We start from the raw sequence: 13,142 nt of genomic DNA, 5'->3' as shown, positions 1-13,142 counted from the left end.
AAGAAAAGAAAGTTATGTTCTGAAAAGAAATAGCTTGAACTTTTCATAAATCCACTGAAAATTATTTAAACTTTGAGTCGTATTAGATTGGATAAAGTGGCCTATTAATACATTGCTAGTATTATTATTTAAAAAAGCATCCATGGTAAAAATGCGACGCTTTCATTAGCAAAAATGAGCAACATTATTATGCACTATAAAAAATTAATTTGCCTCTCGTGTCAAAAGAAGATAAATGATACCACTGCACAACAAGAAAGATAAGAATGATCCGAATAACTACTGTCTAATTTTGCAAGAGAAATTAAATACTTCAGGAGGCATTTTTGTTGCAAGCATGACCATCAACAAGGCCATCATCAAAGCGAAAATTTTTCTTGGTAGCTGTAGGAAACTGTATGGAAAAAAGGGGGTTTGAGCCCAAAATCAAACTTAAAAACGTATAAAGACCCATATTGTCTAATAGTTCGTAACCTGAGAAAGAAAGATTACTTAAACTATAGCAATCAGCCAATTGCAGAGGGTAGAATAACTTCTACAATGACAGTAGAGCTGCTGCTAAATCTACCACTAAACCATATCTTCACAGATGCAGAAATAAAGTCGTTCGAATAAAGGATCAAACAAGGCCAAAACACCATAAAAGCTAGGAGCTGGAAATAAGAGGTCCCCTTTGATAATGAAGTACTTGACATCTGCCTCCAACAAAAAAACTTGTGGTGTTGATCACATTCTTTGTTCTCTATGGACAAATTGTACTGCTGGTATCATATCTGCTTTAACCTATTTTATTAACTTAATATGTTTATTTTCCAAAGGAACTAAATGCATCTTAGTAATTCCTCTGCACAAGAAAGACAAGACACTCTTTTTGAAAATTACAGGTCTTTTGCTTTGTTATCTGTATTTTCTAAGGATTGTAGTTTCGAAGGTAAGCTTGTAGCTTTTCTGGATGCTTTTAATATTTTGTCTTGTCGCCGGTATGGTTTCAGAGCTAGTCTCTCTACATCAGATGCCATATTACCACTATACACCAGAATTTTAAACAACTTTAAATCTAAACTGAAGGCTGATGGAATTTTCTTTTATTTTTCCCAGGCTTCTGACACAATAAACCACTACAATACTACTACTACCACGATACTCAATAAAGTGTGTCATTATGGTGTCAGAAATACTGCTTTGGCATGCCTGAAAACTTATTTGTCTGGTAGGATTCAGGCATTTAGGCTGAGGGATATAAATTAGATTGAGACATCTTCCTCGTCCTGCTATTTATAACCCTTTTTGCAGATTATACTTAAGCCTTAGTGAGTCTATGATGAATGCTCTTTGCTTGAACAGTTTGAAGACAAATTTTATGGCCTTCATCTTAATCCGAGTCACTCAGGATAGGAGCTTACTTCTGAGAGATGGTTCTTATGGTTTGACTACTTGGAAAAATTCTTGAGATGTTGAGAGAATACTAATATGTCAAAAACGCATTACTCGGTTTATGTTTGAACTTCCATTTATAAAGTCGTGTTTAAAAAGAAAAAAATCCAAACCGTCATAAATATCTATATCTTCCAATATGCTTGTGAAGTCTTTAAAATTTCTGTTAATCTTGTAAAGTGTGGAGATGTCGATTATTAAAGTGCTAGAGATGCAAATAATTGTTATATTCCATTACGTCTCTTAGAATTTATAATCACCTGCCTAGAAATGTAGCAGCTCTAAATCATTGCCAGTGTTTAATAGAGCTTTGAAGTATATGTTATCATACTATCATTTCTACTCCTTGTCCAAATTTTTTGATTGTAATTTTAATTAATTAGTATATCTAGTTTTAGTATTAGTGGCAATTCCGATACATGTGTACCCTATGTCTGTAGAAATAAATGAACTGAATTGAGGACCATCAGGAAGTCAAGTCAATCTATGATATATATTTACTATATATAATATTTACATGTCATCAGATAAGATGATTTTTCAATAGACACTTTTGGAAAAAGACAGGAAAAACTGGGAGGGATGCCCTACAATAAAAGCAGTCTGTTTAGTTCAGAGGCGTGCATATGCATGTGATTGGGGAATCATGAGTTTGGAAAATCAAACCACAATGCTTAGACAGAAGTTACTACTATGTAGATCCAAAAAAAACATCCAACATAAGAATCTAGTGATATATTCAGATAGCCAAGCAGCATTTAAGTCGATCAATTCTCATAGGGTCAAATCCACGGTAGTAAAAGGCTATTTGAGTGTCCTAAAGAGTATATGGCGACAAACAGGCAGGAAAAGTTACTTATGTTCCAAATTAATCGGCTCTGAACTATTTTATGATATTTGAGGCTTCTTTAGGACTAAAAGTTTCTCAAATACTAGTTCAAGAGATAATTCTACAGCTGGTTTCTTTAAATACTAAAATAACAGGAGGCTAAAAGGTGCATATAGACCTAGAATGATTACACGATCTCTTGAACTACAACGGTAAGGCAATAAGGGTAATAGATAGATACTATAAAGCGTTATATAGCATTAAGAGGTTTGAGAATTTGGAAGACCATCAACGGATTTGTTATGGAGCCGATGTCACACCTTTAGAGTCTAATCAAAAGACGGGCCTAGATAAGGAACTTTTGGAGAGAATTTGGAGATGCTACTATAAATATCTAAAGATATGCGACTTTTGAATAATAATTTTCATAGTTTATTCATTCTTTTTTTTCTAAAAAGTATAGTTTTCATATGTTTAAACGTACTATTTGGTTTTGCAAGAAAAATTAACCGCATGCCGTCTAAACTAGAATTGTCTAAAAAACATAAAAATATACTCTAAATAATAACTGATAAGTAATTTGACTCCATAAACATTTGGTCCTTCGAGCCGGATTCATTTAAATTAAGCGGTTTAGACAAACAGGAATATTTTAGATATTAAATCCATTTATCACAGCAGTGGTGTTTGTTTACGCTACTTTTTGATTCTTTATCTACTCGACGGTTGAATGAAACACTAGTCTTAACTGAACACCAGCCAGAGAGACAGCAGTTAATAAATAACTGCTGTCATGAGACATGTCATATTATAGTTAAGTGGGATGCACTTCTTTGCACCGCTATGTTATCAAACCTAATTTACAGTTTTAATACACCACCAAAAAGCGGTAAAATTAAATGTTTCATAATACTACAAGAGCAAAACTTTTTTATTAATTTCATTAATTAAAAGTTAAAAAAAATAACATTTTAATAGAAGCCATAAACTAAATTCTTCCTTTAAAAATAGAACCAATTACACATGTATGTTGTCTTGCTTATTTCTGTTACTAATTAAAATAGACAAATATAGGGTCGTAAATTACTCTTCTTCAGCGATGTGTTCTCCGAAATTTTTCTGACAGTTACAAACCGTCTAACGTAAAAATGATCTATAGCCAAAAGAGTCTGTCTCGACGTTCAACACCCTATTCGAATAAAAATATGAAAAAACGACATGAAAAATCTATTTTAAAGTTTTAAGAGTTCTCTAAAGGTTTGTGAAAATAAATTCTAAAAGTGAAGAAACCTGAGTAAACTACATTCAATAAAACGCAACCGTTTCAACAGAAAATAAATAAATTCCCAAATTCCTATAAAAATAATTAAACTTAAATATGTCACACACGCACTATCATCCTAACGGTTCATTAGCCACCCGTAAAGTAGCGCCGTTTAAAAATAAATCAACAGTGGAAAAAGTTCATTGGCACCCCGACATTTGAAACTGAATACGACATAAAAATCCGATCCGAAGACATAACAAAATTTTATGTCGGGTGCTTTGTTATGAATAGGAAGATTAATTATGTATGCGTGAGGTGCATTAAAATGTATACAGGATGCGTCCAGTCAGCACCAATAATATAGAGAAGGTTAGAGCTACCCTATAAGTGTACCCTTAATATTTTTTAAAAAAATGCCAAATAATCCAAAATGCAGCATCCATTGTTCTATCATGTCTATTGAAATCATCTAAATCGAAAAGTAACATTTTTACGCGCGGATAAATGACGTGACGTCAAAAGTTAGTTCGAGACATGCGGTTTTAGGACTAATGTATGCAAATCACATACATAGCTGGCGTTTGTGTTATCAGGATTCTGCTATTTGTTTTATTCTTGCAGTTTATTTAATTTAGATTCTGTTGATTTATTTTAAGTAGACCTCTAGAACTAACATAAGAAACAACAAATTGTTCTATAAAAAATGTAAAAAAATAAAAATTCTAATTGGAAAATGCTAAGACTACTGGAAATGCTTACACTACCATATTGACAATATTTCTTACTTAAAATTGTATTTATAATCCACTGATATACAGTAGCGGCCAAATGTAGAGAAACTTTTAATTTTTTAAAAAATTAATTAATAGGTTAAATAAAAAGTTTTAATTTCATCACTAAATCATTGGGTACCTTAAGTTACTTATAATGATATAAAAATAAACACATTCTTTAACACATGACGAAAATACCAAAATATTTTTCATTTTTTTGCGGCCATAAGTAGAGAAACTTTTTTTCCGATCATTCCTAAACAAACAGTTTTTGAATAAAGAGAATAATATTTTAGTCGTGTGTTAGTATTAGTGGAGTAAGATGCCACGAGGTATTCATTTGTCAGTTCAGTTAAAAGAACTAATTATAAAAAAATATCAAGATGGATTGAAACAAAATCAAATTGCAATTGATTTAAAGCTTAATAAAAGTGTTATATCTAAACAAATCAAGATGTACAAAGAACGTGGAGGTTCTTTAATTAAACCTAAGACCGGAAGGCCGCGAAAGACTACTCCTTCAGATGATAAAGTAATAAGAAGATGTTCCCAAAAAAATCCTTTCTTTACTGCCGTGGATATTAAGAAAGGAAACCCTTCCATTTCACTATCCATCCGTTCCATAAGAAGACGCTTAGGCGAAGGAAACCTCCAAGCCAGACGACCGGCAAAGAAACCATTCATTTCCAAGAAAAATCGGCATGCTCGTTTAAAATTTGCTAGAGAACATTCCACTTGGACTTATAACCAATGGAAAAACATACTTTGGTCCGATGAAAGTAAATTTAATTTATTTGGGTCGGATGGAATAAAGTATGTAAGGCGTCCCCCACATCAAAGATTCAATCCTAAATACACTAGGCCAACCATAAAACATGGTGGAGGTAATGTCATGGTATGGGGTTCTTTTTCTGGGCATGGACTAGGTCCGCTAATAAAAGTTGAGGGTATTATGGACAGATATCAATATTTACAGATCCTCAAGAATCATATGATACCTTACGCCGAAGAAAACCTTCCACTAATTTGGAAATTTCAACAGGATAATGATCCTAAACATACAGCTAAAATTGTTAAAGATTTTTTTGCGGAGGAACAGCTCAACGTTTTAGCCTGGCCTCCACAAAGCCCCGACTTAAATCCCATTGAAAACCTATGGGAACAATTGGAGTTAGATGTTAGGCGTAAATATCCCGAAAAATTTAAAAACAAAGAAGAACTGTTTTGCGCATTATCGCAGGCCTTGCAGGAAATACCAGAAGAAAAAATTGTAAAATTGTTGGAGTCGATGCCCAGAAGATGTGCAGAAGTTATTAAAAACAAAGGTTTTGCTACCAAATATTAGGTTTATTTTAAGTATTTGTAATATTTTGCTTAAGTTTCTCTACTTTTGACCGCTTAAAAAATAAAAAAAAATTTTTTTGTGGGTTTATAAATAATTTTCTTATACACTAGTTATTTATTTAATATGTTGTATTTGTGTTCCACCTAAAACGATAAAATATATTTTTAAAAAGTAATCTATCAATATTTTTTTAAAAATAATCAAAAGTTTCTCTACTTTTGGCCGCTACTGTAGATAGAGAAGAACCCTCAATAATTGTTCTTTTTTTAACTATTTTATTATCTCGTTTTTTAGATTATGTTGTTTTAAAACCCAAAAAAATTGCTAATTACATATAATATAATATTAGCATCTCTTTAGTTCTACTCGTTATTTAAATTATTCATATGCCCTTACTAGTTTCCGAAAAATGATCTAAAATCAGACACATAATATAAAAAATTTACTTACATCCTTATAAATGTACTTTTTGTACACTGGGGCACAATGCACCAATAATGGCTTAATTGAATCCTCGATTGAATTTTTCGTTTACTGCATATCCATCGCAGACTTTAAACAATAATTTTTTAGATGTTTCTTTAAATAAAACACGTGAATTGTTGTGAAAACTCCACTATTATCGAACCTTAACGCTTAATGCCCGCAGAAAAAATATCGGTTAACTAATAAGTGACGTCACTTCTCGTATAGCTCTGCCGAAGGGGCAATACCTTATATATGATATATCTCTTAATTTTTTTGTGAAAGGATTCTAATGTCGGAAAGTACATACATAGAATTAAAATGACAGAAATTTTAAAATGTAGTTGAAAAATTGTATTGTTAATAAAAACGATCAAAATATTACCAATTTAAAAATTTAAAAAAATAATCAACAGAAAACCTGGAATTAAGTTAGCACAAATTGAACATATTAATTTTTAAAGATTAATAAAAGGCGCATTTTCTGCTAAATTAATATAGTGAAAGTAGAAAAAGCGGTGGTATTTAATAATTTTTTTTTAATATAAACTCTATATACAAATAAATCAATATATCGAGGCAAATATGTTTCTAAACAATAAAATTTCATGCATTTTTCAATATCCAAGTTTCCCAGGTTCCAAAATTAAAATTTTAAAAAAAATTGAAAATACTCATAACATTTAAAACATATCTGGCCCCAATAATCACGGATGTAGGGTAAGTTTAAGTATTCAAATTCAGCAATTCAATTCAGCACACAGAGAATAAATAACGGTCAAAGTTGACTATAGAAAAAAATTTCTAATGCAACGAACATATATAAATTATTGGTTAATTTTGTTGCATTTTTGGGTTTTTTTAATGTAGTTAACATTTTTTTAAGCAAACTTTTATCTTTATTATAAGAAAATTGAATGTAATTTTTTCAATTACTTTCAAACAATAAAAAACCTGTTAAAACTTTTCAAATGTAGTTTGAATCACTTAAACTTAGACTTTTTACGTGTTTTAATTTCACATAAAGTTTACAAAATATTTCCTAATTAAAAAAAAAATAAAGCATTTAAATATATTATTTCCCAATTAGTTTATTATAAAATATTATACATATGTAATCAATTTACGATAAAGTGGAAAATTTAGCATTAATCGACGTTTGAGACAATTTATTTGAAAACCAAGAAAATCAGTTCTTCCTAAACGCCGTAAGTTCGTTTTGAATAGCGCTCTAGTTTCTCTTAAAATAGCGAAATATTGCATATTTTTTAAGTAAATTAGGCATCAAAGTCAACTATTTTGTTATTCTGAATATTCTGTACCTATTAATTGAAATTAGTAAGGTAATTAAGATCAATTTATTTAAATTAAAAAACGAAATTAATTTAAAAAAAATCAATCAACTAATATTTTTTTTTACAAATTGTTAGCGATAAAAAGAAATAGATTAAGCACTGACTGACGTATTAAGTGGAAAACATGACTTACGTATAAAACGACAAATATCATATTTAATAAAAAATTAAGCGACAAAATGAATTCTTTTACAATTATTCAATTAGCTCACTTGAACAAAAATCGCACTATTCGTAAATAATGCGCCTTAGGAAATTAGTTATTTAACACCTAATTAGTGATGAATAAAAGGATACATTAAAAATATGGCCCTATGCATGTTTTTATGGAACCTCTAAGAACCTACTTTTTAATTAACATACAAGCGTGTAGTATTTTCTATTGTCCAATTTGCTTCCTATTTGCTTTTGACATTATTAACGGGGTTTAAATAATCTTTGTTAAGTTTATCAAAGTAATTCACATATTTAATCAAGGATTTAAAAGTCGTACCAAGTAATAGGCTGTTAAAAAGTTTATATATGTATTATGTTATAATACATGTTAAAAAGTTTATGTAGTTTATATAAGACCTAATATATAGAAAAGTATTTTTTGTCATGAATTTCAAGATCCCTAACTAAGTTAAGTGAGGTTAAACAAGGAAGAGTTTAGTCCTTAAGTAAATGAATTAATTCTCTGGCAAAATACTAATATCACATATTTGTCACTCTCAGTATTCGTATTGGGTACCACACTACATGCTTATTGTTTTCTTCCTTCCTAGATAGTAATAATAAAATAAGAGTAGTTTATTTTTTGTTTATATAATGTATATTTTGGTAGTTAAACTTCTTTTTAAAACCTTCTAAACCTCTAAAACAGACTTTTTCTCCTTTTTTTCAAATTTTGTAAAGGAAACCAATTTTTCCTTGTAAGTTAGTCACTTTTCTTATTTATTTTTTGCAAGAAAATAGCATAATATCTATTAAACAAAATAGGAAAAAAATTACACAATCCATAAACTTTATAAATTGATGGTAAATTTTAAATTTAAAAGATTAATTTTGTCGTTCAAAAATATGGGATGTTCCAGTTTTTGGATACTCGAGGCTTATTTAGTTTTTAGATAAAACTAGATATCTTGGTAGACTGTAAGAATTTATTATTAAAAAAAAAATGTTATCATTTATAATTATTATATATCATTTATTGTTTAATTTTTGGAATGCATTGTTAACTTTATGCAAACTGAGTGAATCATGATAGCATTAGATAAGATGATAGCATAAGTCAAATAAAGTCTAAACTACTTATGGAGCAAAGAATTGGCAATTAATTCAAGTAGGGTGATATATAAAATATAATAATGCGTAATAATAACATAATACAAGAAATAGTAACATGTAACATAAGATATGCATGTGTATATAATATGCTAATTTTCAGTGGAATGTTCGGAGATTATATTTTAAAATTCCGTTTTTAGTTTTATTCTTTCTTTTTCCGTAACATACATTCGTATATTTTTTGATAGCCTAGCCTAGACCGATGCACGCATCTTGGGGTTATTTTTTGGAGTCTTTTTTTGCCTCGTCTGTCCTCTCTCTTTGCGCTCGTCCGTTGTCGCACTGCCGCTGCCTGTCTTAAAATCTTAGGTTAATTAATTGTATATTTAACTTTGCATTCCTATATAAAAACGTTATTTTTATTTTTGTAAAATTGTTTTTGTAAATTGTAAAGAGCTTTTTCATGCCTTCTTTGCTTGTGCCTACTAGGGAAAACGGTTTTATAATCGAGAGAATAGTCCTATTTGTCAATGTACTTTATTTTTTCCTTATAATTTTTGTTGACCTATAAAACTGTAAATTTTGACAAATAAACCATTTTGATTTGATTTGATTTGATGATAAGATAACCCAATAATAATAGCATATAAAAAGTAGTTACACTACTAATGAACATCATACTAAATTTCTAATCTATTAGCCGTTAATTAAAAATAAATTGGTTTTTAAAATACAGTATACACCTAAATAAATTGCCATGGAATTAAATCTATTGCTAGTTCATCGTGAAGGAATATTTTTGAATATTTTCAAATATGGTGTTTCGCTATAGTAGAAGAAACATACTAGAGCTATATTTGTTCCTCATAATTTACTAATTTCTTGTTTTAAAATAACGTCGAGTGATGCTAAATCTTCCGGTTTTGCACATCAAGTAGTAAAAAAATGTCGCTTCTCTTGTAGGTATGTAATGTTAATCATAAACTGTTATGTAAAGAATAATGCAATATTACTTTTTTGTTAAAACTCAATTGAATAAAAATGTAATTGAATTTGTCGCTTTGAAAATTATATATCAATTATAAAAAAAGAAGGAGGTTATTATTTAGTTATGCGTTTATAATATTTTATTAAATAATGTTTACAGTAATTAAAATGGACATAAATCGAATATCCGTTAATAATTGATTTTGCCTCTAGATTTTTTAAAAAGATTATTTTCCCTTTTTCTTTAATTACAACTTTATAAAGTAAAGAAAACTTAAGTTATTTTAATTACCTATTTTTAGTAAAAAAATTTGGGAGAGAATACGTCAATAGCAGATGATACAAAATTTGTCGCTCTTTATCGAAAATCAATTGTAAAAAAAATAAAATATCTCAATTCAAGTCTTAGAAAAATGTGCATTATTGAAGTAGATTTTCCTAAAATCATAATAGCATTAAATAAATCAAATTATCCATCAATTAGTTTCCACTCAAAATGGCGAAAATTAATTATAATTAATAATATTTTTTTTTTAAAAACATCTAATCTTATTTACAACAATAGAAATTGTCTTAAAAATGTCAATTACTACTGAACTTGGTGCTTAATAACAACATAATTCAACTGGAGATAAATTTGTTAAGTATTCATGCATTAGTATTCAAAGAATTCATTTTGTCGCTTAATTTTTTAACATGCAAATTTTTGTCCTAATTTAATATGATAAAATACAATGCTTATCGAATTATTTTTAAGAGAATAAATTAGGTAAGCTTTTTTGTTGTACATCAAATTAAAAAAAATAATGGTTGTTACTTCATTATATGGAAAAATGAATGAATATAGAAATGTAAATTCTTTTGATAGATTTGTTTATTAAAAATTAATTAATATTAAACACATTAGCATAACGTTTCTCAAACCGACAAACAATATGCAATTAATCGTGAATGGATTTTAAAGGTATTTAACTATAAAAGAATTAATTTGGTAAAAATCAAGCAATTTTTCTAAATTTAGATTAGTTATCACTTGGTAAATTAGTTCACTTAGCCATATATAAAAAGTCTCAAATCAACTATAAAAGAATTGATTGTGTCGCTTGATTATAGTAAAAATATATATATTTTTTTAAATAAATATTTATATAAAAATGGTTACATGATAGTTGTTGTTTTCTAAAGAATTTTAATTTGTCTTTCAATTTTTTCTACAAAAGATTAAATTTTGGAAACTTTATATAATTAGGCGAACTAAAATTATTCTTAACTCTTTTTGTACACTATTTTGAGAGAAAAATATGTTTTTTTAATCGAAAGTAAATTGTAAAAAAATTACTACTGTTTACGACTTTATACCCTGAAAAAGTGAACTTATGAACCAGCCATCATAAAATTTTTGAAATAAAACATTAATTAATGCTTATTTTGCTACTACATTGCGTAAATTAAAATTTCGTATAAAATCGTACTTTTTTAAATTTATATGAACATTATAAAAGTATTTTTTTTATAAATTAAGCAAAAAAAATCAATGTTTTCTAAAGTAATTAACGATAGAGAAGCAACCTCATAACAAACCTTATCAAACATGAGCAAATAGTAGCATGGGAAGCGCAACGTATCAAACCTAAAGCAAATAAGGAAATTATGCAAAAGGATACACTAAACCTATTTTAATCTTAGATTAAGTAAGTCCCTGTCTAATAAACTCTTCTGGTAAATTAACCATAAATTACAGATTAACGCATCTTCGCGGCGCGAACAGTCTTTGTGCTATAGCCAACACGTTCTCCACTTTATTATACTAAGATACAATTTATAATTTCCACATTACAGATTACAGACATAAACAAAGCAGTAAACGAGATTCATTAAAACGCCAACCAGAATAAGTTGATAACATAATTTAATCAGCCGCGTAATTATTGTAACTAGAGCGAACGGACGTCTCCGTTTAAACTGAGGCTGAGGTGGTAATTCTTCAGTTCTTAGGTAGTAATTCTATAAGTACTAGAATTAATTTATAGGTTCAACTTAGGATATATCCGACGTCTGAGGGAGCCTTAACTTTAAAAATTTTAGTATATATTTACTTCAAATAGTATGTATATCTTAATTTAGTATATACTCATTACATGACATATTTTTAGTATTAGTTACAAAGGAATTTTTATTTATTCTATTCAATTATACTGGTTTCTTATTATTTCAAAGATAATGGACTCGTTTGCTACATCTTCCGTGAAGTTGGACCCAGCTCAGTCAATCAAGTATTAGTCGCTTATAAATATAAGTCACTTTTTATTCCAAAAAAAAAATTATTGATGGTTTGTATGAACCTATTCAATAATACAAACCATACTAAAAACAATTTTTTGATATGAAACGTGACGTCACTTGTTAGTAACTGATATTTTTACTGCGGACATCAAGTGTGAACTCGGTAATAGTGGTGTTTTCACGTCAATTAATCTTAAAAAACATTTAAAATACTTGTCGTTTACTTTACTTTAGAGTGCAATTAAAAAAATATTAATCTAAGCGTTATTGGTGCATAGAGCTCCAATAAGTACATCAGCCAAAACTGTTCTAAGTATAAAAAAAGAAATCGTGAATAGAGTTTTCAAAAACAAGTAATATTGTAATGTATGAAGAGGTTAGAAAAAGATACATATTGTTAAATATTTAGTATGCAAGTACTAGGATTCTTCGGAAAATCTTTTAATAAATTGTATTAATTTTCCGTTAGAATTAAAAACAGTAAAAAATTGAGCGATTTTCTGCTCCCCAAACTCATATAAGATACAGAAAAAAGAATTTTACTTTTCTGTATTAATATTTTAAATTTTCTTAACGACCGAAATTTTTAGATAAACAACAATATATGTTAACCGTCAAAAAATCTATCAAAAATTATCATTTTTATATTAAAGTAAGACTAGTGATATCACTTTTCTTTATCTTAAAGTGTTTGGTCTCTATAATCTATAAAAGCCTTAAATATCCCTTTTGATAAAACTGTCAAAATATTTTGATTGTATGAACCTCAATGATTCTGCTATCTTGCTAAATTGTAAGTTATTCATACTCTCTAATTTTTCAATAATCCGTTGATGCAGTTTCCGGAGAACCAAGACCCAGGTTTTTTTTGTTAGACCCGGAGTCTAATGAAATTAAGTTAGTACGTTTTTTTTCCATTGCAGAAAACACATCACTGGTGCAAAAAAACTCACAAATCTAAACTAAATAATTTATAAAAAAAAAACAAGACACTCCTCAATCACTAATAAGCAATAAGCCAGTCAGCTATATAGTTATCAATGCTTTATTCCCGACGCCGAACTAACTTTTGACGTCACGCCAGTCTGTCGGGTTCTGCTGCATAGGTTCGTCAAAATCTGATTTAAAAGGTCAT

The 13,142-nt window shown here is 28.7% G+C and overlaps 1 protein-coding gene across 2 annotated transcripts in view; it reads right to left on the bottom strand.

Moving 5' to 3' along the window:
• LOC126746338 (GAS2-like protein pickled eggs) overlaps positions 1 to 13,142 on the bottom strand; it is a 223,629-nt gene that overhangs the window by 84,266 nt on the left and 126,221 nt on the right. The window lies entirely within an intron of this gene.

This window comes from Anthonomus grandis, chromosome 2 (assembly GCF_022605725.1).
Source record: "Anthonomus grandis grandis chromosome 2, icAntGran1.3, whole genome shotgun sequence".
In the NCBI taxonomy this organism is placed as follows: Eukaryota; Metazoa; Arthropoda; class Insecta; order Coleoptera; family Curculionidae; genus Anthonomus; species Anthonomus grandis.
The sequence above is the reverse complement of the archived record's forward strand: the minus strand, read 5'-3'. Positions and strand labels throughout refer to the sequence as shown.